This window comes from Mesoplodon densirostris, chromosome 4 (genome assembly GCF_025265405.1).
Source record: "Mesoplodon densirostris isolate mMesDen1 chromosome 4, mMesDen1 primary haplotype, whole genome shotgun sequence".
Lineage (NCBI taxonomy): Eukaryota > Metazoa > Chordata > Mammalia > Artiodactyla > Ziphiidae > Mesoplodon > Mesoplodon densirostris.
Genome location: NC_082664.1, coordinates 71897449 through 71923547, shown reverse-complemented (window position 1 = coordinate 71923547; position 26099 = coordinate 71897449). Strand labels below are relative to the sequence as shown.

The window sequence follows — 26099 nt, the reverse complement described above, 5'->3', positions numbered from 1 at the left end:
GTCTCTATCACAGAGGTGCAGGTCCCATCATGCTTCCTCTTTTTTTTTTTTTCTTTCGTCCTACCAGATATGTGGAGATCTTTCTTGTCCTTTCAGGTGTTTGAAGTCTCCTGCTAGTGTTCAGTAGGTGTTCTGTGAGAATTGTTCCACTTGTAGATGTATTTTTGATGTATTTGTGGGAGGAAGTGAGGTCCATGTCTTTCTACTCTGCTATCTTGATTCTTCTCTCCTACTATCTTGTTTTAAGTGTTTTCTTTGTAACAGTAGAGAACTGCATTTTGTTTACTAATGCAATGTAACTTCTCCCGTTAGTAAGAAAATTCCAACCTTTCACATGTCATGAAATTATACACATTAAATTTATTCCTACCATCCTACTATGTGTTTAAAGTTTTTTATTAGTATAGTTTTTACTACTCTTTTACTTTAAAAGTAATGATTGATCAAAATCTAATTGTTCTATTTCCTCTAATTTTTTGAAGTCCCTTATTCCACTGTTATATGCCTTTGATTTTACTGACCTCATATATAAATTTTTTATGTCATAATAGAAAAAGAATATACTACTCCTTTTACTACTCCTTGACTTTCAGTAATTCCCATTCATGTGGAGAATTCAATACATCCATTCAAATCTCTCTTGGCCTCTTAGGAACCAGAGTAAATGGTGGCCTTTAGTAGAGCTTATGTCAACCTTTGCTCACAGCTTCAAAGATCTCTGTAATCCAACCTCTTCCCAGTATCTTCAGCTTTCTGGTATTTTCTCTGTCTTCTCTGACACTTATCTCTAGGTTCTGACACAGTGCCCTGGGGAGAAAGCCCCATGCATATGCTCCAAGCTGAACTGAAAGACAGTCTAACATCTCACTTTCCCACAGTGGTGATAAGCCTGTGAATCTGTTTGGAAGTGGATAGGAAAAGGCCATATTTGTTTCTCCTCCTGCCCACAACTGAGTAATTGGTTTGACTCTGTGTGTCTATGTGTATATAATTTATATTTTATATGTATACAAACAAACACATATATGGCAATTTGACTATATGTGATAAACATATATAGATATTTGATGGCTTTTAATTGATAAATTAAATATTAGTCATTTTTCATAAACTGAAAAATTAAAATGTCCATGTATAGATATTTAAGTTGATGTTACTCTATGGAAATGCTCGGGTGCACAGTAGATATAACCCTTTTTCATCATTCACTAGTCTACATGTCAGTCTTTATTATGTATATGATATTATGCATTGAGATATGTCTAACCCAATCAAAAGTCTTCCCTTTAAACTCTGGGTTTAGTATGTGAAATGAAATATGCACTTACATTGGTTGCCTAGGAATAATTCTTAAAACATGTTGTACCTAGGTACAGTATTTCATTATTCATCTGGAGCAAGAGATCAATTTAAAGTGAAGTTAACTTTCCCCATGAATCAAATTTATCACTGGAGAAGGTGGCCAGTATCTTTGTATTTAAAATAAAAAAGAGCTTGGTTTTCCTGTTACTTGAAACTGGTTATCTATATACCATACCTCTATATTTGAGGGTAATCTTTTCTAATTCTATGACTTTAAATTGCATTCAAATTTAAAATTTTGTGATTTTTTTCTAAGCATCCACTTAATTTTGCTAATATGGAAATATAAGAAGCAGGGGATAAAATTAGAGTTGTGATTTTATTGAATGTATTTGTATAGTACATGGCAAGTATAGAGGTAATAAGTAACTATCTCTTTTCTCTAGTTTTGAGGAGATATAAAAATCTTTAATGTTTGAGTTAGTTCATGTAAGACTAATACATACTTACTTTCCACAGAGAGAAAGGCAAACATGGCAACAGCTAGAACATACCAGAGAACATTCTTTCTTAGAACTTCATTATAGTCCATAATAGTTAAAATTTGAAGGGAGAGGAGCTAGACCTAATATTGCTTCCAAAAATTGATTTATATTTTTAAATTACATTTAAAAACTTTTAAATTTATTATTTATTGAGTAACTGTGATGAGCAGTTATGGAGCAAATCATAACACTTTTCTTCCACTGTTTGGGTATAGACAATTTGATTCAGAGGTCACACACATAAATACCAGATATAGGGCAATTAGCTATACTTGGGATATTCAGTGATGCCTCCACAGAGGAGAATTTTCATTTGGTGTTTAATGATACATATGAGTTTTTCAGGAAGAATTTAAGAAAGATAATTAAAGAAAGCAATTACAAGAAGAGTAAAGTGCATGTATAAATTCATAAAGGAAAGAATATTTGTAATATTTTTGAAAATGAAAGTTTAGTGTGATTGCAGTGTATTGTGCCATGGGTATGTAGTGCAGGCTACAAGTTACATGTAGCTAAACAAACAGGTGACTTACTATAAAGAGAATTTTTACATGCATTTGATGACAAGAGTTCTCCTCAAGCTTCAAATACATATAAATATTTAATCAAATAAAATGCATTTTTAAAATAACAGCTGAATGTAAAGTCAAGAAATAGAAATTGTCAAGTGTCAGGTAGGAATAGAATTAGGTAGACAAAGTGAGAAAATTTAGTAGACTGAACCTATAAAGTTATGGCGCCAGTGAAACTTGGCATACCCTCAGGATCAGAGATAGAATTTTAAAGGAGAAAGAATTTTAAAAGAGAAAGGGTCTTTCATGCTTGTTTAAAGCTAGTAGGTATTTTTAAGTTATTCCGAGCAAATGTATTCATTTAAAAGTAGTTCAGCAATGGGGGAAATACACAGAATCCTGGCAGTAGCAAATAAATACAATCATATAGGGGTGATAAAAATGCCACTAGAACACAGAAACCATAATGATTCCATAGAAAATAACCCCTTTGAAGAAATTCACATTCAAAAATTACCACATAATGAAGAATACTACTATTAAGAAGAAACACTTTAGAAAAAATAAGAATAATTCTCACATCAAGAATTAAACATAATAAAATAGTTTGAAAGATAACTTTTTAAACTATATTTAATATCCACAAGAAGAAATAACAAATATAGAAATCAAAGGCAGTAACATAAAGTATCAATAAAACATGAAGGAAAAAACAAAAGGAAATCTTGCTGTAAAAATAGCTATACATATTTTATTTTAGGTCTTTTAATTAAGATAATATAAGCAACCGATAGATCCAGGGGAAGAGAGAATTAGACCATCAGTAGACAGTTTTGGGAATCACCCAGAATGCAAAACAGATAGGTATGAAAACTATAAAAGAATAGTAAAGAGACATGATGGATAGATTGATGAGAACTGTCACACATTCATTCATTCAATAAATATTTATATCCTATGTTACAGCCTCCATCCAAAGCACTTGGGATACATCTGTGAACAAAACAGACATAGTCCCATCCTTGTGAAGTTACATCCTAACCAGGTGTGAGAGTGGGAGCCAATTACAGTACCAAATAGGGTGTTCAAGAGAGGACTCATTGAGGAAATGTGAAAAAAAAAATACTGAAAGGACTAAGGGATTTAGTCAAATGGATAGCTATTAGAGCCCTATCCAGGCAGAAAGAAGAACTAGAGCATTCACCCTATGTTAGGAGCACATATAGTCCAGCAAAGAGCAAGGAGGTAGGATTTAAGCTATTGTGAGAAACAGGACTAGGACATGGGGTCAGATACCACATATTGTAAGGAACTGTAAGAATTATAAAGGGATTCAGTCATTTATGGAGACATTTGTGGGTCTTGAAAAGCAAAGGAATGAGATCTGAGACCTGATTTATGTTGAAGGATCATTACAGGGCTTCCCTGGTGGCGCAGTGGTTGAGAGTCCACCTGCCGATGCAGGGGACACGGGTTCGTGCCCTGGTCTGAGAAGATCCCACATGCCGCGGAGCGGCTGGGCCCGTGAGCCATGGCCGCTGAGCCTGCGCGTCCGGAGCCTGTGCCCCGCAGCGGGAGAGGCCACAGCAGTGAGAGGCCCGCGTACCGCAAAAAAAAAAAAAAAGGATCATTACAGCTGGTATATTGGGAATGGACCATTGAGGGAAGGAAGGTAGACGTTTTGAGACCTATTAATAAGGCAATGCCAGAAATTCGATCCAAAGATAGGTAACAGTGAAAATTAGGAGAGATTACATTCAAAGGAAAAATTAAGAACATTGTAGAATTAAGAAATGAGTTCTGAGATTGAAGCAGTATACTGAATCATACACCTCTCTCTCTCTCTCTCTCTCTCTCACTCTCTCACACACACACACACACCCCACACACACACACTATAGGGAAATTGAAGAAAACCAATGAAAATGAGAGTAATTAAAAAGCAATCAGAACTTACCTATAAAAATGATAATTAGACTGAAGTGTATTGCTCATTAGCAAAAATAGAATTCAGAAGGCAATTGTATATCTTCAAAGTTAAAAATCATTCCAGCTTCTGGTAATAAAAGAATAAGTTATATCAGACTAAACTTCTCTCTGATAACAACTCCAGATGAAACATTTTAAAAGTCAACTACTTGAAGGCACTGGAGAGCAACTAAAGTCTGGCAGAAACTGGAGTCGATTTGACCTTTGAAATAAGGAAACAAAAGAGGTGATAGCTATATTTATGTGGTTTAGAGGGCACTCCTCAGTCCACAAGGAGTGGGTCAGCTAAACTCGAGCAGAAAACTCCAGACTTTTTGACTTGAGGCATCAGAGGAAAGAATTTGGGGCTTCCAGAGGGTGGAAATTTAGGAGGAAAATGCTCAGAAAGGAAGATATTCAGGGAATGGAAGTCCAAAATTGGCATATAAACTCTCCTCAAAATCTTGACAGACTTTTGTAATATGAATGCATGGGTGCCCCCCAAGAGCACAGTGAAAAGCAAATGAAAATCAGAAAGGCTGAAAACCTAATTTCACTTTCAACTTCCAACAAAGACAAGTATAATTCTACATCATTGTTTAGAGTTGGACTTTCTTGGTTTGTTTCCTAAAAACAGAAAATTAGCTCTTAAACAGATTGTGTCAACCAGGAAAGAACCTGTCGAGAGGGATAAAAATAATTATAAAAAAAATTATGAAAGCATAGAATGCATACAGCATTTCAGTCAAATGTTACATGTTAAGCAAATATATAAACTTACAGTACTCGGGCATATAATTACAAGCTCTGGCCCAAGTTTTTATCTAGCCAACAAAACGTATTTTCCCTGCCTACAAGCCCTAATAAAACCCATATTTGTCTTCCTCTTCTACCTTCCCTTCAAAACACCATACAAAATTCTTCCATGTGAAAATCTTATTAAATCAATTCCATATAAATCTTTCTATTTCCTCTGGGAAAATGTACAGCCACATAATTTTGGTGTTAAATGTATAATTATCTTTTCCTTTCATGTTTCTTTTGCTATATTTATGTTTCTATATTGGTATGCAGATATATTATGAATTAATGCTTATGAAAGGTTTACTTTATCAGAATATAGAAACATAGTAAATTAGGGTCTGTAAAGATGTTGGAGTCTAATTATTGTCAGAAGAATCACAAAATTTAGAGAATAATAATAGTTACTATTTATTATTTATATGGTTTTGTTACTGGCTTTTATTTTTATTTATTTTAAATTGGGGTGTAATTGACATTATATTAGTTTCAGTTTATATCATTATATCAATGATTCTATATTTGTATATATTGTGAAATTATCACCATAGTAAGTCTAGTAAACATCTGTCACAATATAGCTAACAAATTTTCTTTTCTTGTGATGAGAACTTTTAAGATCTACTCTTTCAGCAACTTTCAAATATGCAACATAGTGCTGTTAATTATAGTCACTAGCTGTACAGTACATTCCCATGACTTATTTATTTTATAGCTAGAAGTTCATACCATTTTATACCCTTCACACATTTCACCCACTCCCTACACCCACCTCTGGAAACCACCATTCTGTTCTCTGTATTTGTGAGCTTGGTTGTCCTTTTTTATTTCATTCTTTTTTAGATTCCACATGTAAGTGAGATCGTGTATTTGTCTTTCCTTGTCTGATTTATTTCACTTAGCATAATTCCCTCAGGTCCATCCACGTGGTCAGAAATGGCAAGATTTCCTTCTTTTCTATGGCTAACCAATATTTTGGGGAGGGTGTATGTGTGTGTGTGTGTGTGTGTGTGTGTGTGTGTGTGTGTATCCATTTAACCACAGATGAACACTAAGATTGCTTCATGTCTTGGCTATTGTAAATAATGCTGCAATGAACTTGGGGATGCATAAAAATTTTCAAGTTTTCCTTTTCTTCAGATTAAGTACCCAGAAGTGGAATGCTGATTATATGGTAGTTCTATTTTTAATTTTTTGAGGAACTTCCATACTGTTTTCCATAGCAGATGCCCCAATTTAAATTGCCACCAACAGTGCACAAGAATTCCCTTTTCTCCACATCCTCACCAATACTTGTTATTTTTTGCCTTTTTGATATTAGCCACTCTAACAGGTGTGATGTGATACCTCATTGTGGTTTTGATTTGCATTTCCTGATGATTAGCCATGTTGAATACCTTTTCATGCACCTCTTGGCTATCTGTATTTGCCCAAAAATGTCCATTCAGATCCTCTGCCCATAGTTTAATCAGATTTGTTTTTTTTAATACTGAGTTGTAGAAGTTCTGTATGTATTTTAGATATCAACCCTTTATCAGGCATATGCTTTGCAAATGTTTCTCCAATCCATATGTTGCCTTTCATTTTGTTGAGGGCTTCCTTTGCTGTGCAGAAGAATTTTAGTTTGATGTACTCCCACTTGTTTATTTTTGCTTTTGTTTCCTTTGCTTTCATTGTTGAATACAAGAAATCATCACCAAGACTAATGTCAAGGAGTTTAACTCCAATGTTTTCCTCTAGGAGTTTTATGACCTCAGGTCTTATATTCAAGTATTTAATCCATTTAGAGTCAATTTTTGTGTATGGTGTAAGAGAGTCATCTAGATTCATTCTTTTCCATGTGGCTATCCATTTGCCCAGCACAATTTATTGAAGAGACTGTTCTTTCTCCATGGTATATTCTTGGCTTCTTTGTCATAAATTAATCGACCCTATGTATGGATTTATTTGTGTTCTCTACTGAGTTATATTGATTTTTGTGTTTGTTTCTATGCCAATACCATACTGTTTTGATTACTAAATCTTTGCAATACACTTTGAAATCAGGGTGTGTGATACCCCCCAGACATGTTCTTCTTTCTCAAGATTGGTTTGGCTATTTGGCTTTTTTTTTTTTTGTGGTTCCCTACAAATTTTAAAAATTGTTTGTTCTTAAAGTGAGAGAGTGGCATGGACATATATACACTATCAAACGTAAAATAGATAGCTAGTGGGAAGCAGCCGCATAGCACAGGGAGATCAGCTCGGTGCTTTGTGACCACCTAGAGGGGTGGGATAGGGAGGGTGGGAGGGAGGGAGACGCAAGAGGGAAGAGATATGAGAACATATGTATATGTATAACTGATTCACTTTGTTATAAAGCAGAAACTAACACACCATTGTAAAGCAATTATACTCAAGTAAAGATGTTAAAAAAATGTTCTATATCTGTGAAAAATACCATTTAAATTTCGATAGGGATTGCATTCAATCCATAGATTGCTTTAAATAGTATCCATATTAACACCTTATTAATTTTTCCATGAGTATGGAATAACTTTCCACTTATTTATGTCTTCTTCAATTTCTTTAGTCAACATCTTATAGTTTTCAGAGTACAGGTCTTTTACCACCTTGGTTAAATTTATTCCTAGGTATTTTATTATTTGATACAATTGTAAATGGGATTGTCTTCTTAATTTCTATTTCTGATAGTTGTTAGAAACACAACCCTTTTTTTTTTGTATATTGCTTTTGTATCCTGAAAGTTAACTGAATGTATTTATCAGTTCTAACAGTTTTTTGGTAGGGTCTTGAGGGTTTTTTACATATATCATGCCATCAGCTAGTGGCAGTTGTACTTTTTCCTTTCTGATTTTCATGCTTTTTATTTCTTTTTTTTTTCTGCCTAATTGCTCTGAGTAGGATTTCTAGTACTATGTAGAACAGAAGTAGTAATAGTGGGCACATTTATCATGTTCCTAATCTTTTTTTTTCTTTTTTTTACAGTTCTCTTTGCTTTCTCCTTCTTTTACTTGTTCCTAATCTTAAAGGAAAAGCTTTTAGATTGTCACCATTAAGTGTTTAGTTAGCTGTGTGTCTGTCATATATGGCCTTAATTATGTTGAGGTAATTTCTTATATTCTAGTTTGAGAGTTTTTATAATGAAAGGATGTTTAATTTTGTCAGATGATTTTCTGCATCTATTGAGATATGATTTTTATCTTTAATTTTGTTAATGTGATGTATCACATTGATCAGTGGATGTTGAACCATGCTTTTGGGTGGATAAAAATTTGCAAATGCAATATCCTTGTTTGAGTGACCCCTTTATCATTATGCAGTGCCCTTATTTGTGTCTTTTTACAGTATTTGGGGTTTTTCAATAAATTTATTTATTTTTATTTTTGGCTGCATTGGGTCTTTGTTGCTGCACGCAGGCTTTCTCTAGTTGTGGAGAGCAGGGGCTACTCTTTGTTGTGGTGCATGGGCTTCCTATTGTGGTGGCTTCTCGTTGCAGAGCACGGGCTCTAGGCACACGAGCTTCAGTAGTTGTGGCACGCAGGCTTGGTAGTTGTGGCGCACGGGCTTAGTTGCTACGCGGCATGTGGGATCTTCTCAGACCAGGGCTCGAACCCATGTCTCCTGCATTGGCAGGCAGATTCTTAACCAATGCGCCACGAGGGAAGTCCCCAGTATTTGTTTTATAGTCTATTTTGTCTGATATAAATATAGCCACCCCAGCTTTCTTTGTTTTCCATTTGCATGGAATATCTTTCCCATAGATTCACTTTGTTTGCATGTCCTTACAGCTGAAATAAGTCTCTTGTAGGCAGCATATAGATGGGTTTCATTTTTTTATCCATTTAGCCACTCTATGTCTTTTGATTGGACAGTTTAGTCCATTTACATTTAATTATTGATAGGTATGTATATACTGCCATTTTGTTAATTGTTTTGTAGTTCTTCTGTTTCTTTCTCTTTTTTTGCTGTTTTCCTTTATGGGTTGATGATTTTCCGTGTTGGTATGCTTAAATTCCTTTCTCTTTATTTTTTCATGTCTACATTATGTTTTTAATTTACAGATACCATGAGGCTTACATATAACAACTTATATTTATAACAGTCTGTTTGGAAATATCATGCCATTCCCTACATGTCTGTAAAGTTTGTGCTGAAAAATCTGCTGATAGTCTTATGGGAGTTTCCTTGTACAGAACAAGGTGTTTTTCTCTTGTTGCTTTTAAGACTCTCTCCTTATCTTTAACTTTTGCATTTTAATGTGGTATGTTTTGTTGTGGGTCTTTGGGTTCATCTTATTTGGACTGTCTGGGGCTCTCAGATTTTGAATGCCTTTTTTTTTTTGCTCAAGTTAGGAAAGTTGTCAGCCATTATTTCCTGTAATAACTTTATGCCCCTTTTCTTTCTTCTCCTTTTGGGAGCCCTATAATGCATATGCTCCTCCAGTTGATGTCTTAAATCACTTAATCTCTCTACTTTATAAAATGATTTTAAATGATAAAATGATATTCTGACTGCAAGTTCCACTTTCCCATCTTTAACAGAATGGATGAGTCCTTGCATGAATCCTTTAAGAACTGTTTCTTGGTTTGGATTATCCTTGTGGGGCTTGTGGACAAAAGAAATGCTGGCATTAAAAGTTATATGTTGGCGACTTGTTTTTCAGGTGCAAGTTTTAAAATTTGTGGTGTCTGATGTGGGGTTCCTTCACTCATCAGGATGAAACTCTGGATTTTTAATTACTTCCTGATTGTTGGTTGCCATGCTGGAGGTGGGGTTTAAGGCAGGATTTTGTATCAGCCCGTCCCACCCACTTCAGTGATTTTTTTTCTTTTTGGTCCGATGTGTAGGAGTTGCCCAGCTAGTTTTTGTATTTTTCCAGAGGAAATTGTTTCAAATGAGCTGTAGATATTGTGCATCCAGTAGGGAAGGTGGGTTCAGGATCTTCCTACTTCACATCTTGAACCAACCTCATTATCATGTTTTAATCTCTATATTGGTTGATATTAATAAGGATTAGCCTATCAACCTTGTAAGATATGTATTAACATTAGCCCCTTGTATATATGATAAAATTGAAGCAAAGAGAGGCTAAATAATTTATCTAGGACCACTAAGAAAGAATGAGAGCCAGTCCACTTAGTTCTATGACCTGCCCTCTTCATAACTGTTCTATACTCTTTCTAAAATTTTAGAAATTGGAAATTCAAACCCCTGATTATTGAATCTTAGGTACAGGAAGGTTATATGACTTTACCTAGATCTTCTGTGGAAAACCATTCAATCTTCTTCAATTTTTCATATTTCTTTGTTGTTACTATGACAACAGTATCTCTTCTTCTTAGCTGTAGAGTAAGAAAAAGCTTGTAGGTAGGAAAAAAGATAAACACTTGGAGGACAAAAATTAAACTTAGCTGCAATTGCCAATTCTCCTGTGTAATATTATTTTATATTTGTATACCACTCACATACTTGGCAAAAATAGGGGAAAAAATTGAATACAAACATGAATATGTGAAAATAAACTATTTCAAGTAAACAACATAACCAAACTGAAGGTAATGAAAAATAAATAAGAACAATTCAATTAACTATAGAGAAATATCTGGACAACAGGCCCTCTGGCTAAAGCCAAAAAGCACTTTAAACAAATAGTGACTCTAATTAATAGGCTTTTTTTTTACTCTCTCTTTTTTCCTAGTAGTATGGGATAGCAATTCAGAAAATACTTTTTATGCACTTTAGGAATGTACTACAAAGTAACAAAACACTTAACTAATGATAAGGGTATGTTAATAGGACACCAATGCCACTTTAAACAGGTAACTAGCCAAATATGAGATAGCTTGAGCAACAAAATTACAAACGTTAATAGTATACTCTAGCTTATATAATAAAATTAGAATACATGAGTCTATAAAAATATTAATTAATCATCAATAATGGTAAAGGGAAACCTCCTCCTAACAGTAGGAAATCAACTAAGAAATGTAGAAGGAGTAATGCCATTTTCAAACATCATCATCATTATAAATTATGTAAGAATAGGCCATGGATGCTATAATTAGTGGGTAAATGTTGAAGGGTAACAGGATATTATACAGTCTTAAAATATCTCCTCAAAATTTCCTTTACTTATTAATAACAAAGAGTAAAAATCATCAGTGAAGAAAATTGGCAGGTATGACCTTAAGCAAATGATCAAATTCAATGTCAGTGATAATGAGACTATATGATAGCAAGTGACTTCTTTTTTTAAATTTAATTTTTATTTTATATTGGAGTAGAGTTGATTTACAATGTTATGTTAGTTTCAGGAGTACAGCTAAGTGGTTCAGTTATACATATATCCATTCTTTTCCAGATTCTTTTCCCATATAGTTATTAAAGAATATTGAGTAGAGTTCCCTGTTCTATACAGTAGGTCCTTGTCAATTATCTATTTTATATATAGTCGTGTGTATATGTTAATTCCAAACTCCTAATTTGTTCTTCCCCCCCCACAATTCCCCTTTGGTAAAAATAAGTTTGTTTTTGAAGTCTGTGAGTCTGTTTCTGTTTTATAAATAAGTACATATATATCATTTTAAAAAATTCCACATGTAAGTGATATCATATATTTGCCTTTCTCTGTCTGACTTCACATAGTTTGATAATCTCTAGGTCCATCCATGTTGCTGCAAATGGCATTATTTCATTCTTTTTTATGGCTGTGTAATAGTCCATTGTATATATGTACCACATCTTCTTTATCCATTCCTCTGTCGATGGACATTTAGGTTGCTTGCATGTCTTGGCTATTGTAAATAGTGCTGCAATGAACTTTGGGGTGCATGTATCTTTTTGAATTATGGTTTTCCTCCAGATATATGCCCAGGAGTGGCTCACACTGGTAGTTCTTTTTCAGTTTTTTAAGAAACCTCCATACTGTTCTCCACAGTTGTACCAATTTACATTCCCATCAACAGCGTAGGAAGGTTCCCTTTTCTCTATACCCTCTCTAGAATTTATTGTTTTTACACTTTTTAACAATGACCATTCTGACTGGTGTGAAGTGACACCTTATTGTAGTGTTGATTTGCATTTCTCTGATAATTAGTGATGTTGATCATCTTTTCATGTACTTTTTGGCCACCTGTATGTCTTCTTCAGAGAAATGTCTATTTAGGTCCTCTGCCCATTTTCTGACTGGGTTGTTTTTCTGATTGGGTCATTCAGGTTTTTGTTTTTTGTTTTTTTGATATTGAGCTGCATGAGCTGTTAGTATATTTTGAAGATTAATCCTTTGTCAATTGTTTAATTTGCAAATATTTTCTCCCATTCTGTGGGTTGTCTTTCCATCTTGTTTATGGTTTCCTTTGCTGTGCAAAAGCTTTTAAGTTTAATTAGGTCCCATTTGTTTATTTTTGTTTGTATTCTCATTACTCTAGGAGGTGGGTCACAAAAGATCTTACTGCAATTTATGTCAAAGAGTGTTCTGCCTATGTTTTCCTCTTAAGAGTTTTATAGTGTCTGGTCCTACACTTAGGTCTTTAATCCACTTCGAGTTTATTTTTGTGTATGGTGTTAGGGAGTGTTCTAATTTCATTCTTTTACATGTAGCTGTCCAGTTTTCCCAGCATCACTTATTGAAGTGGCTATCTTTGCTCCACTGTATATTCTGGCCTCTGTTGTCATAGATTAGGGGATCATTGGTGCATGGGTTTATCTCTGGACTTTCTTTCCTGTTCCATTGATTTATCTCTGTTTTTGTGCCAGTACCATACTGTTTTGAATACTGTAGCTTTGTAATATAGTCCAAGTCAGGGAGTCTGATTCCTCCAGCTCCATTTTTCTTTCTCAGGATTGCTTTGGCTATCTGGGGTCTTTTGTGCTTCCATACAAATTGTAAAGTATTTTGTTCTAGTTCTATGAAAAATGCCATTGGTAATTTGATAGGGATTGCATTGAATCTGTAGACGTTTTGAAAACATTGATTCTTCCAATCCAAGATCATGGTATATTTTTCTATTTGTTTTTGTCATCTTCAATTTCTTTCATCAGTGTGTTACAGTTTTTGGAGTACAGGTTTTAGCTTCCTTAGGTAGGTTTATTCCTACGTATTTTATTCTTTTGATGCAATGGTAAATGCAATTGTTTCCTTAATTTCTCTTTCTGATCTTTCATTGTTAGTGTACAGAAATGCAAGATATTTCTGTGTATTAATTTTGTATCCTGCAACTTTACCGAATTCATTCATGAGCTCTAGTGGATTTTCTGGTAGTAGAAACTCTAGGATTGTCTATGTATAGTATCATGTCATCTGTAAACAGGGACAGTTTTACTTCTTTTCTGATTTGGATTTCTTTTATTTCTTTTTCTTTTTTCTCTGATTGCTGTGGCTAGGACTTCCAAAACTATGTTGAATAAAAGTGGTGAAAGTGGACATCCTTGTCTTGTTCCTAATCTTAGAGGAAATGCTTTCAGCTTTTCACTGTTGATAATGATGTTACCTGTGGGTTTGTCATATATGGCCTTTATTACGTTGAGGTAGGTTCCCTCTGTACATACTTTCTGGAGAGTTTTTATCATAAATTGGTGTTGAATTTTGTCCAAAGCTTTTCCTGCAACTATTGAGATGATGTATGGTTTTTTTCTTCAGTTTGTTAATGTGGTGTATCACACTCTGGGATAAATCCTATGTGATTGTGGTATATAATATTTTTAATGTATTGTTGGATTTGGTTTGCTAATATTTTGTTGAGGATTTTTGTGTCTATCTTCATCAGTGATATTGGCCTGTAATTTGTGTGTGTGTGTGTGTGGTATATTTGTCTGGTTTTGGTATCAGGGGGATGGTGGCCTCATAGAATGAGCTTGGGAGTGTTCATTCCTCTGCAAATTTTTGGAAGAGTTTCAAAAGGATAGTTGTTAACTGTTCTCTAAATGTTTGGTAGATTACACCTGTGGAGCCATCTGGTCCTGGACTTCTGTTTGTTGGAATTTTTTAAATCACAGTTTCAATTTCAGTGCTTCTGACTGGTCTGCTCATATTTTGTATTTCTTCCTGGTTCAGTCTTGAAGGGTTGTAACTTTCTAAGAATTTGTCCATTTCTTCTAGGTTGTCCATTTTATTGGCATAAAGTTGCCTTTAGTTGTCTCCTTATGATGCTGTGTATTTCTGTGGTGTCATTTGTAACTTCTCCTTTTTCACTTTTAATTTTATTGATTTCAGCCATCTCCCTTTTTTCCCTGATGAGTCTGGCTAAAGGTTTGTCAATTTTGTTTATCTTTTCAAAGAACCAACTTTTTAGTTTCATTGATGTTTTTGATTGTTTTCTTCATTTCTATTTCATTTATTTCTGCCCTGATCTTTATGATTTCTTTCCTTCTGTTAACTCTGTGTCTTTTTGCTCTAATTTTTCTAGTTGCTTTCAGTATAAGGTTAGGTTGTTTATTTGTGATTTTTCTTGTTTCCTGAGGTAAGATTATATCGCTATAAACTTCCCTCTTTGAACTGCTTTTGCTGCATCCCAGAGATTTTGGGTAATTCTGTTTTCATCTTCATTTGTCTCTAGGTAATTTTTGATTTCCTCTTTGATTTCTTCAGTGATCCATTCATTGCTTAGTAGCATATTGTTTAGCCTTCACGTGTTTGTATTTTTTTTTTTTCAGTTTTGTTCTTGTAGTTGATTTCTAATCTAATAGTGTTGTGGTCATAAAGGAGGCTTGATATGATTTCAATTTTCTTAAATTTATCGAGTCTTGCTTTATGGCCCAGCATGTGATCTATCCTGGAGAATGTTTCATGTGCCCTTGAGAAGAATGTGTATTCTGCTGTTTTTGGATATAATGCTCTATTAATATCAATACATCAGTCCTAATGTGTCATTTAAGGCCTGTGTTTCCTTAATGATTTTCTGTCTGGATGATCTGTCCATTGATGTAAGTGGGGTGTTAAAATCCCCCACCATTATTGTGTTACTATCAATTTCTCCTTTTATGGCTGTTAGTATTTGCCTTATATATTGAGGTACTCCTATGTTGGGTGCATATATATTTACAATTGTTATATCTTCTTCTTAGATTGATCCCTTGATCATTATGTAGTTTTCTTCCTTGTCTCTTGTAACAGTCTTTATTTTAAAGTCTATTTTGTCTGATATGAGTATTGTTACTCCAGCTTTCTTTTGATTTCCATTTGTGTGGAATATCTCTTTACATCCCTTCACTTTCAGTCTGTATGTGTCCCTGGGTATGAAGTAAGTCTCTTGTAGACAGCCTGTATATGGCTCCTATTTTTTTTTATCCATTCAGCCAGTCTATGTCTTTTGGTTGGAGCATTTAATCCATTTACATTTGAGGTTACTCTGTTATGTATGGTCTTATTGCCATTTTGTTAATTGTTTTGGGATTGCTTTTGTAGGTCTTTTTTCTTCCCTTCCTTTTTTGTTCTCTTCTCTTGTGATATAATGACTATCTTTAGTGTTGTGTTTGGATTTCTTTTTCTTTTTGTGTGTGTGTATCTATTGTAGATTTTTGGTTTGTTTACTGTGAGGTTTTGATATAGCAGTCTACATATATACAAGATTGTTTTAACTTGCTAGTCTCTTAATTTCAAATACATTTTCAATATCCTGAATTTGTATTCTCCTTTTCTCACGATTGCTGGTGTTGATATCATATTTGTGTGTGGATGATTTCCTACTTTTACTGTATGTTTTCCTTTACCAGTGAGCTTTCCCATTCATTATTTTCTTATTTCTAGTTGTGAACTTTTCTTTTCTGCCTAGAGAAGTTCCATTAGCATTTGTTGTAAAGCTGATTTGGTGGTGCTGAATTCTCTTAGCTTTTGCTTGTCTGTAAAGCTTTTGATTTCTCCATGGAATCTGAATGAGAGCCTTGCTAGGTATTCTTGATTGTAGGTTTTTCCCTTTCACCACTTTAAACATATTGTGCCACTCCCTGCTGGCCTGTAGAGTTTCTGCTGAAAAATCTGCTGCTAACATTATGGAAATTCCCTTGTATGTTGTTTGTTGCTTTTCCCTTGTTGCTTTTAATATTTCATCCTTGTCTTTAATTTTTTGCAGTTTGATTAATATGTGTCTCAGCATGTTCCTCATTGTGTTTATCCTGTATGGAACTCTCTGCACTTCCTGGACTTGGGTGATCATTTCCTTTCCCATGTCAGAAGTTTATAGCTATTACCTCTTCAAATATTTTCTCAGGCACTTTCTCTCTCTCCTCTTTCTGGGACCCCTATAATGCAAATGTTGCTGCGTTTGATGTTGTTGAAGAGGTCTCTGAGACTGTCCTCAATTCTTTTCATGCTTTTTTCTTTATTCTGTTCAGAGGAAGTGATTTCTCCACCATTCTGTCTTCCAGTTCACTTATTTGTTCTTCTGCCTCATTTATTCTATTTGTTCCTTCTAGTGTATTTTTCATTTCAGCTATTGTATTGTAGTTCATCTCTATTTGTTTGTTCTCTAGATCTTCTAGATCTTTGTTAAACATTTATTGTATCCTCTTGGTCTGTGCCTCCATTCTTTTTCCAAGATCTTGGATCATTTTTACTATCATTACTCTGAATTTTTTTTCAAGTAGATTGTTTTCTTACGTCTGTAACATATTCCTTCACCATCTCATTTTCTCTAATTTTCTGTGTTTGTGGTCTCATAGCCTTCAGGATTATGGTTCCTCTTGCTTCTGCTGTCTGCCCCCTGGTGGGTGGAGCTGGGTATTGTCATTCTGGTGGGCAGGGCCATGTCAAGGGATATGTTTACAGGAGGCTGTGGGCTCAGGAAGACCTTAAGCAGCCTGTCTGCTGATGGAAGGGGCTGTGTTCCTGCCCTGTTGTTTGTTGGATGCCTGAGGCATCCTAGCACTGGAGCCTTTGGGCTGTCAGGTAGGACCACCTCTTGGCATCAAATTGCGGCCTCCAGGAGAGCCCAAGCCACTGAGTACTCCCCAGTGCCTCCACCATCTTTGCAGTGAGCCACCCCCCATCTCCCCAAGAAACCCTCCAAAACCAGCAGGTAGGTATGGCCCAGCCTCCTATGAAGTCACTGCTTTCTCTCCTGGGTCATGGTGCACATGAGACCTTGTGTGTGCCCTCCAAGAGTGGCTTTTCTTTCTCCCAGTCCTGTGGAGTACCTCCAGTCAAGCCCCACTGGCCTTCAAATCCAAATGCTCTGGGGCCTCCTCCTCCTGATGCCAGACCCCCAGACTGGGGAGCCTGACATGGGGCTCAGAACTCTTGCTCCTGTGGGAGAACTTCTGGGATATAATTATTTTCCAGTTTGTGTGTCACCCACCCAGTGGGTATGAGATTTGATTGTATCATGAATGCACCCCTCCTACCATCTCGTTGTGGGTTCTTCTTTGTCTTTGGAAGGAGAATATCTTTTTGGTAGATTCCAGTCCTTTTTTGTCGATGGTTGTTCAGCAGTTATTTGTGATTTTGTTGTTTTCTTGAGAGGAGGTGAGCTAAGGTCCTTCTACTCTGCCATCTTGTCTGGGGATCCTCGCTCATTTTAACTGTTCATTAAATGTTGGCCAAGGCTCTATCCTCTGTCAGTCATCCTCACCCCTGGATCCAGGTTGATGTATCTACCTGGAACACTGTAGGAGAGGTATGAAGAGGATAGAAAATTGTTTACTGGATCTTTAAGCATCTGCCCAAATATTACTTTAACTCACATTCTGTTGACTGAAGCCATCTGTGATATCTAACTTCAAAGCAGAGAGAGTGGGTATAGAGACTTAGTGGCTATCACAGTTCACCACTGGTCAATAAATATTTCATCATGTGCTTTACAAACATATAGAAAGATGAAACTTCTACTCACTTTAAGTTGTATGTAATAATGGGATTTTGATTTGACAAATGAAATTTACAGAGACATAATATATGCTGTTTCCCTGAGGAAATAATAACAGCCGTATCCTCTTGCCCCTGCTTCAAAAGGAAGTCACAATCAGTCCAAGTTTCCAAGTGACTAAGAGAAAAGATTCTAGCTTACATGTGCTGGGTATGCAACATGAATACACCTGTTCATGGAATATACCGACATTTAGAAATAAACTATTAGGATATGGGTGTCATTTGTTGCTGTCATTAAATCTAGACTATTCAGACTAGTTCATCTGCTTATAAAATATCTCTAAGTATATAGAAATGTCTATTTAATTACCAGTACTCTGGCAATTGACTATTCTTTTAACAAATCTGTCTTCTAGAGTCTTCTGTGTTACTCTTTTTTTAAATTTTTTTTATTAGTTTCTGCTTTATAACAAAGTGAATCAGTCATACATATACATCCGTTCCCACATCCCTTCCGTCATGCATCTCCCTCCAGCCCACCCTCCCCATCCCACCCCTCCAGGTGGTCACAAAGCACCGAGCTGATCTCCCCGTGCTCTGCGGCTGCTTCCCACTATCTATCTAGCTCACGTTTGGTAGTATATACATGTCCATGCCTCTCTTTCGCTTTATCACAGCTTACACTTCCCCCTCCCCATATCCTCAAGTCCATTCTCAAGTAGGTCTGTGTCTTTATTCCCGTTTTACCCCTAGGTTCTTCATGACATTTTTTTTTTAAATTCCATATATATGTGTTAGCATACGGTATTTGTCTTTCTCTTTCTGACTTACTTCACTCTGTATGACAGACTCTAGGTCTATCCACCTCATTACAAATAGCTCAGTTTCGTTTCTTTTTATGGCTGAGTAATATTCCATTGTATATATGTGCCACATCTTCTTTATCCATTCATCTGATGATGGACATTTAGGTTGTTTCCAGCTCCGGGCTATTGTGAATAGAGCTGCAATGAACATTTTGGTACATGTCTCTTTTTGAATTATGGTTTTCTCAGGGAATATGCCCAGTAGTGGGATTGCTGGGTCATATGGTAGTTCTATTTTTAGTTTGTTAAGGAACCTCCATACTGTTCTGCATAGTGGCTGTACCAATTCACATTCCCACCAGCAGTGCAAGAGGGTTCACTTTTCTCCACACCCTCTCCAGCATTTATTGTTTCTAGATTTCTTGATGATGGCCATTCTGACTGGTGTGAGATGATATCTCATTGTAGTTTTGATTTGCATTTCTCTAATGATTAATGATGTTGAGCATTCTTTCATGTGTTTGTTGGCAGTCTGTGTATCTTCTTTGGAGAAATGCCTATTTAAGTCTTCTGCCCATTTTTGGATTGGGTTGTTTGTTTTTTTGCTATTGAGCTGCATGAGCTGTTTATAAATTTTGGAGATTAATCCTTTGTCAGTTGCTTCATTTGCAAATATTTTCTCCCATTCTGAGGGGTGTCTTTTGGTCTTGTTTATGGTTTCCTTTGCTGTGCAAAAGCTTTGAAATTTCATTAGGTCCCATTTGTTTATCTTTGTTTTTACTTCCGTTTCTCTAGGAGGTGGGTCCAAAAGGATCTTGCTGTGATTTATGTCATAGAGTGTTCTGCCTATGTTTTCCTCTAAGAGTTTGATAGTTTCTGGCCTTACATTTAGGTCTTTAATCCATTTTGAGCTTATTTTTGTGTATGGTGTTAGGGAATGATCTAATCTCATACTTTTACATGTCCCTGTCCACTCTTCCCAGCACCACTTATTGAAGAAGCTGTCCTTTCTCCACTGTACATTCCTGCCTCCTTTATCAAAGATAAGTTGACCATATGTGCATGGGTTTATCTCTGGGCTTTCTATCCTGTTCCATTGATCTATCTTTCTGTTTTTGTGCCAGTACCACACTGTCTTGATTACTGTAGCTTTGTAGTATAGTCTGAAGTCAGGGAGCCTGATTCCCCCAGCTCCGTTTTTCGTTCTCAAGATTGCTTTTGCTATTCAGGGTCTTTTGTTTATCCAAAGAAATTTTGAAATTTTTTGTTCTAGTTCTGTGAAAAATGCCAGTGGTAGTTTGATAGGGATTGCATTGAATCTGTAGATTGCTTTGCGTAGTAGAGTCATTTTCACAATATTGATTCTTCCAATCCAAGAGCATGGGATATCTCTCCATCTATTTGTATCATCTTTAATTTCATTCATCAGTGTCTTATAATTTTCTGCATACAGGTCTTTTGTCTCCTTAGGTAGGTTTATTCCTAGATATTTTATTCTTTTTGTTGCAATGGTAAATGGGAGTGTTTTCTTGATTTCATTTTCAGATTTTTCATCATTAGTGTACAGGAATGCCAGAGATTTCTGTGCATTAATTTTGTATCCTGCTACTTTACCAAATTCATTGATTAGCTCTAGTAGTTTTCTGGTAGCATCTTTAGGATTCTCTATGTATAGTATCATGTCATCTGCAAACAGTGACAGCTTTACTTCTTCTTTTCCACTTTGGATTCCTTTTATTTCCTTTTCTTCTCTGATTGCTGTGGCTAAAACTTCCAAAACTAGGTTGAATAAGAGTGGTGAGAGTGGGCAGCCTTGTCTTGTTCCTTATCTTAGTGGAAATGGTTTCAGTTTTTCACCATTGAGGACAATGTTGGCTGTGGGTTTGTCATATATGGCCTTTATTATGTTGAGGAAAGTTCCCTCTATGCCTACTTTCTGCAGGGTTTTTATCATAAATGGGTGTTGAATTTTGTTGAAAGCTTTCTCTGCATCTATGGAGATGATCATATGGTTTTTCTCCTTCAACTTGTTAATATGGTGTATCACATTGATTGATTTACGTATATTGAAGAATCCTTGCATTCCTGGAATAAACCACACTTGATCCTGGTGTATGATCCTTTTAATGTGCTGTTGGATTCTGTTTGCTAGTATTTTGTTGAGGATTTTTGCGTCTATGTTCATCAGTGATATTGGCCTGTAGTTTTCTTTCTTTGTGACATCCTTGCCTGGTTTTGGTATCAAGGTGACGGTGGCCTCGTAGAATGAGTTTCAGAGTGTTCCTTCCTCTAATATTGTTTGGAAGAGTTTGAGAAGGATGGGTGTTAGCTCTTCTCTAAATGTTTGATAGAATTCTCCTGTGAAGCCATCTGGTCCTGGGCTTTTGTTTGTTGGAAGATTTTTAATCACAGTTTCAATTTCAGTGTTTGTGATTGGTCTATTCATATTTTCTATTTCTTCCTGATTCAGTCTTGGCAGGTTGTGCATTTCTAAGAATTTGTCCATTTCTTCCAGGTTGTCCATTTTATTGGCATAGAGTTGCTTGTAGTAATCTCTCATGATCTTTTGTATTTCTGCAGTGTCAGTTGTTACTTCTCCTTTTTCATTTCTAATTCTATTGATTTGAGTCTTCTCCCTTCTTTTCTTGATGAGTCTGGCTAATGGTTTGTCAATTTTGTTTATCTTCTCAAAGAACTAGCTTTTACTTTTATTGATCTTTGCTATCGTTTCCTTCATTTCTTTTTCATTTATTTCTGATCTGATCTTTATGATTTCTTTCCTTCTGCTAACTTTGGGGGTTTTTTGTTCTTCTTTCTCTAATTGCTTTAGGTGCAGGGTCAGGTTGTTTACTCGAGATGTTTCCTGTTTCTTAAGGTGGGATTGTATTGCTATAAACTTCCCCCTTAGAACTGCTTTTGCTGTGTCCCATAGGTTTTGGGTCATCGTGTCTCCATTGTCATTTGTTTCTAGGTATTTTTTAATTAATTTCCTCTTTGATTTCTTCAGTGATCACTTCGTTATTAAGTAGTGTATTGTTTAGCCTCCATGTGTTTGTATTTTTTACAGCTCTTTTCCTGTAATTGATATCTAGTCTCATAGCATTGTGGTCTGAAAAGATACTTGATACAATTTCAATTTTCTTAAATTTACCAAGGCTTGATTTGTGACCCAAGATATGATCTATCCTGGAGAATGTTCCATGAGCACTTGAGAAAAATGTGTATTCTGTTGTTTTTGGATGGAATGTCCTATAAATATCAACTAAGTCCATCTTGTTTAATGTATCATTTAAAGCTTGTGTTTCCTTATTTATTTTCATTTTGGATGATCTGTCCATTGGTGAAAGTGAGGTGTTAAAGTCTCCTACTATGATTGTGTTACTGTCGATTTCCCCTTTTATGGCTGTTAGTATTTGCCTTATGTATTGAGGTGCTCCTATGTTGGGTGCATAAATATTTACAATTGTTATATCTTCTTCTTGGATCGATCCCTTTATCGTTATGTAGTGTCCTTTGTCTCTTCTAATAGTCTTTATTTTAAAGTCTATTTTGTCTGATATGAGAATTGCTACTCCAGCTTTCTTTTGATTTCCATTTGCATGGAATATCTTTTTCCATCCCCTTACTTTCAATCTGTATGTGTCTCTAGGTCTGAAGTGGGTCTCTTGTAGACAGCATATATATGGGTCTTGTTTTTGTATCCATTCAGCCACTCTGTGTCTTTTGGTGGGAGCATTTAGTCCATTTACATTTAAGGTAATTATTGATATGTATGTTCCTATTCCCATTTCCTTAATTGCTTTGGGTTCGTTATTGTAGGTATATTCCTTCTCTTGTGTTTGCTGCATAGAGAAGTTCCTTTAGCATTTGTTGTAAAGCTGGTTTGGTGGTGCTGAACTCTCTCAGCTTTTGCTTGTCTGTAAAGGTTTTAATTTCTCCATCAAATCTGAATGAGATCCTTGCTGGGTAGAGTAATCTTGGTTGCAGGTTTCTCTCCTTCATCACTTTAATTATGTCCTGCCACTCCCTTCTGGCTTGTAGTTTCTGCTGAGAGATCAGCTGTTAACCTGATGGGGATTCCCTTGTGTGTTATTTGTTTATTTTCCCTTGTTGCTTTCAATGTTTTCTTTGTGTTTAATTTTTGACAGTTTGATTAATATGTGTCTTGGGGTATTTCTCCTTGGATTTATTCTGTATGGGACTCTCTGTGCCTCCTGGACTTGATTAACTATTTCCTTTCCCATATTAGGGAAGTTTTCAACTATAATCTCTTCAAATATTTTCTCAGTCCCTTTCTTTTTCTCTTCTTCTTCTGGAACCCCTATAATTCGAATGTTGGTGCGTTTAATGTTGTCCCAGAGGTCTCTGAGACTGTCCTCTGTTCTTTTCATTCTTTTTTCTTTATTTTGCTCTGCATCAGTTATTTCCACTATTTTATCTTCCACCTCACTTATCTGTTCTTCTGCCTCAGTTATTCTGCTATTGATCCCATCTAGAGTATTTTTCATTTCATTTATTGCGTTTTTAATCGATGCTTGATTCATCTTTAGTTCTTCTAGGTCCTTGTTAACTGTTTCTTGCATTTTGTCTATTCTATTTCCAAGATTATGGATCTTGGAAATAGAATCTTGGATCAGCTTTACTATCATTATTCTGAATTCTTTTTCAGGTAGACTGCCTATTACCTCTTCATTTGTTAGGTCTGGTAGGTTTTTATCTTGCTCCTTCAGCTGCTGTGTGTTTTTCTGCCTTCTCATTTTGCTTATGTTACTGTGTTTGTAGTCTCCTTTTTGCAGGCTGCAGATTTGTAGTTCCCGTTGTTTTTGGTGTCTGTCCCCCGTGGCTAAGGTTGTTTCAGTAGTTTGTGTAGGCTTTCTGGTGGGGGGGACTAATGCCTGTGTTCTGGTGGTTGAGGCTCAATCTTGTCTTTCTGGTGGACAGGTCCACGTCTGGTGGTGTGTTTTGGGGTGCCTGTGGCCTTATTATGTTTTTAGGTAGCCTCTCTGCTAATGGGTGGGGTTGTGTACCTGCCTTGCTAGTTACTTGGCATAGGGTGACCAGCACTGTAGCTTGCTGGTCATTGACTGAAGCTGGGTGCTGGTGTTGAGATGGAGATCTCTGGGAGATTTTCGCTGCTTGATATTATGTGGAGCTGGGAGGTCTCTTGTGGACCCGTGTCCTGCAGTTGGCTCTCCCACTTCAGAGGCACAGCACTGACTCCTGGTTGCAGCACCAAGAGCCTTTCATCCACCCGGCTCAGAATAACAGGGAGACAAAGTAGAAAGAAAGAATTAGTAGAAGAAAGAAAGAGAGAGGGAAAGAAAGGAAGAAGGGAAGAAAGGAGGGAGGGAGGAAGGATGGAAAGAAAGAAGAAAGGAGGGAGGAATGAAAGCAAAAGGAAGAGTGAATGGAAGAAGGGAGGGAGGAAGGAAAGAAAGAAAGAAAGACAGGAGGGAGGGAGGAAGGAAAGAAAAAGGAAGTGGAAAGAACAAGGGTGGGAGGGAGGAAAGAAAAAGAAAGAAGGAAAGGAGGAGCAGAGGGAGGAAGGGACGGTAGGAAAAAAAGAAAGGGCAGGTAAAGTAAAATAGAATAAAGTATGAAGTATAGTAGCATTATTAAAATTAAAAAGTAATTATTGGGAAAAAAAACGGACAGATAGAACCCTGGGACATATGGTGGAAGCAAAGCTATACAGAGAGAATCTTACATAGAAGATTACACATACACATTCACAAAAAGAGAGCAGGGGGAAAAAAATCAAAAATCTTGCTCTCCAAGTCCACCTCCTCAATTTGGGATAATTCGTTGTAAAAAGAGGAAAACGGGGGAAAGTCTTAAATCTTCTCCTCAAAGTCCACTTCCTCAATTTGGGTTGATTCGCTGTCCATTTATGCACTCCACAGACGCAGGGCACATCAAATGGGCCTTGGAGCTTTAATCCGCTGCCTCCGAGGCTGCACAGAGAGATTTCCCTGTCTCTGCTCTCACAGCTCCCGGGTCTCAGCGTTGGACCTGGCCCCGCCTCTGTGTGTAGGTCGCTGGAGGGCGTCAGGTCTTCGCTCAGACAGGTTGGGTTTAAAGGAGCCGCTGATTCGGGGGCTCTGGCTCACTCAGGCAGAGGGGAGGGAGGGGCGCACAGTGTGGGGCGGGCCTGCAGCGGCAGAGGCCGGCGTGATGTTGCACCAGACTGAGGCGCTCCGTGCGCTTTCCCAGGAAAGCCGTCCCTGGGTCCCCGGACCCCGGCAGTGGCGGGGTGCACAGGCCCCCCGGAAGGCGGGGTGGACAGTGACCCGCGCTCGCACACAGGTCCCGCGGCGGCGGTGGCAGCAGCAGCCCCAGCGTCCCACGCCCGTCTCCGAGGTCCGCACCTGTCTCCGGCGCTTCCCCAAGCAGCCCTCTTAATGCCCTCTCCTCGCGCACCAGGAAACAAAAGAGAAAAAAGTCTCTTGCCTCTTCGGCAGCTCCAGACCCTTTCCCCGGACTCCCTCCGGGCTAGCCGTGGTGCACTAACCCCTTCAGGCTCTCTTCCTGCCGCCAGCCCCAGTCCTCTCCCTGCGCTCCGACTGAAACCCGATACCCGAGCCTCAGCTCCCAGCCCCGCCCGCCCTGGCGGCCGAGCAGACAAGCCTCTCGGGCTGGTGTGTGCCTGAGGGCACCGATCCTCTGTGCCAGAATCTCTTCGCTTTGCCCTCCACAGCCCTGTTGCTGTGCTCTCCTCCGCTACTCCGAAGCTTTCCCCCTCCGCCACCTGCAGTCTCCACCTGCGAAGGGGCTTGTAGTGTGTGGAAACCTTTCCTCCTTCACGGCTCCCTCCCACTGGTGCAGGTCCCGTCCTATCCTATTGTCTCTGTTTATTCTTTTTTTTTCTTTTGCCCTACCCAGGTATGTGGGGAGTTTCTTGCCTTTTGGGGGGTCTGAGGTCTTCTGTCAGCGTTCAGTAGGTGTTCTGTAGGAGTTGTTCCACGTGTAGATGAATTTCTGATGTATCTGTGGGGAGGAAGGTGATCTCCCCGTCTTACTCTTCTGCCGTCTTCCTCCGGGCCTTCTGTGTTACTCTTGCTGTAATTCTTTTTTCATCTCTTTAGCTACTTGGTAAAACAGCTAGCAGAAAAAAAAAAAACCCGAAGTTTATGTTATTTATGTTATTTCCTTGAACTTTCTCTCCAACTATGTTCAGATTTTTACAATATTTGGTTTCATCAAAGATCTCTCATGGGACTTATTTTTTTCCAGGCAACCAGGTGAGTAAGATAAACAGACTAGAGGCAGAACAGAGTGTAGTCTTGTTTCTTAATGGTCTTATGAGTGATGGTCTTTTAGCTGTGAGCTGGCATTATGTACTTTAGGCTTTTCTCTGGTGAAC

General features: G+C 37.1%; 1 long non-coding RNA gene across 1 annotated transcript in view; it reads left to right on the top strand.

The window, feature by feature from the left end:
* LOC132489286 (uncharacterized) overlaps nucleotides 1-26099 on the top strand; it is a 409107-nt gene that overhangs the window by 339274 nt on the left and 43734 nt on the right. The gene's annotated exons all lie outside the window — the stretch shown is intronic.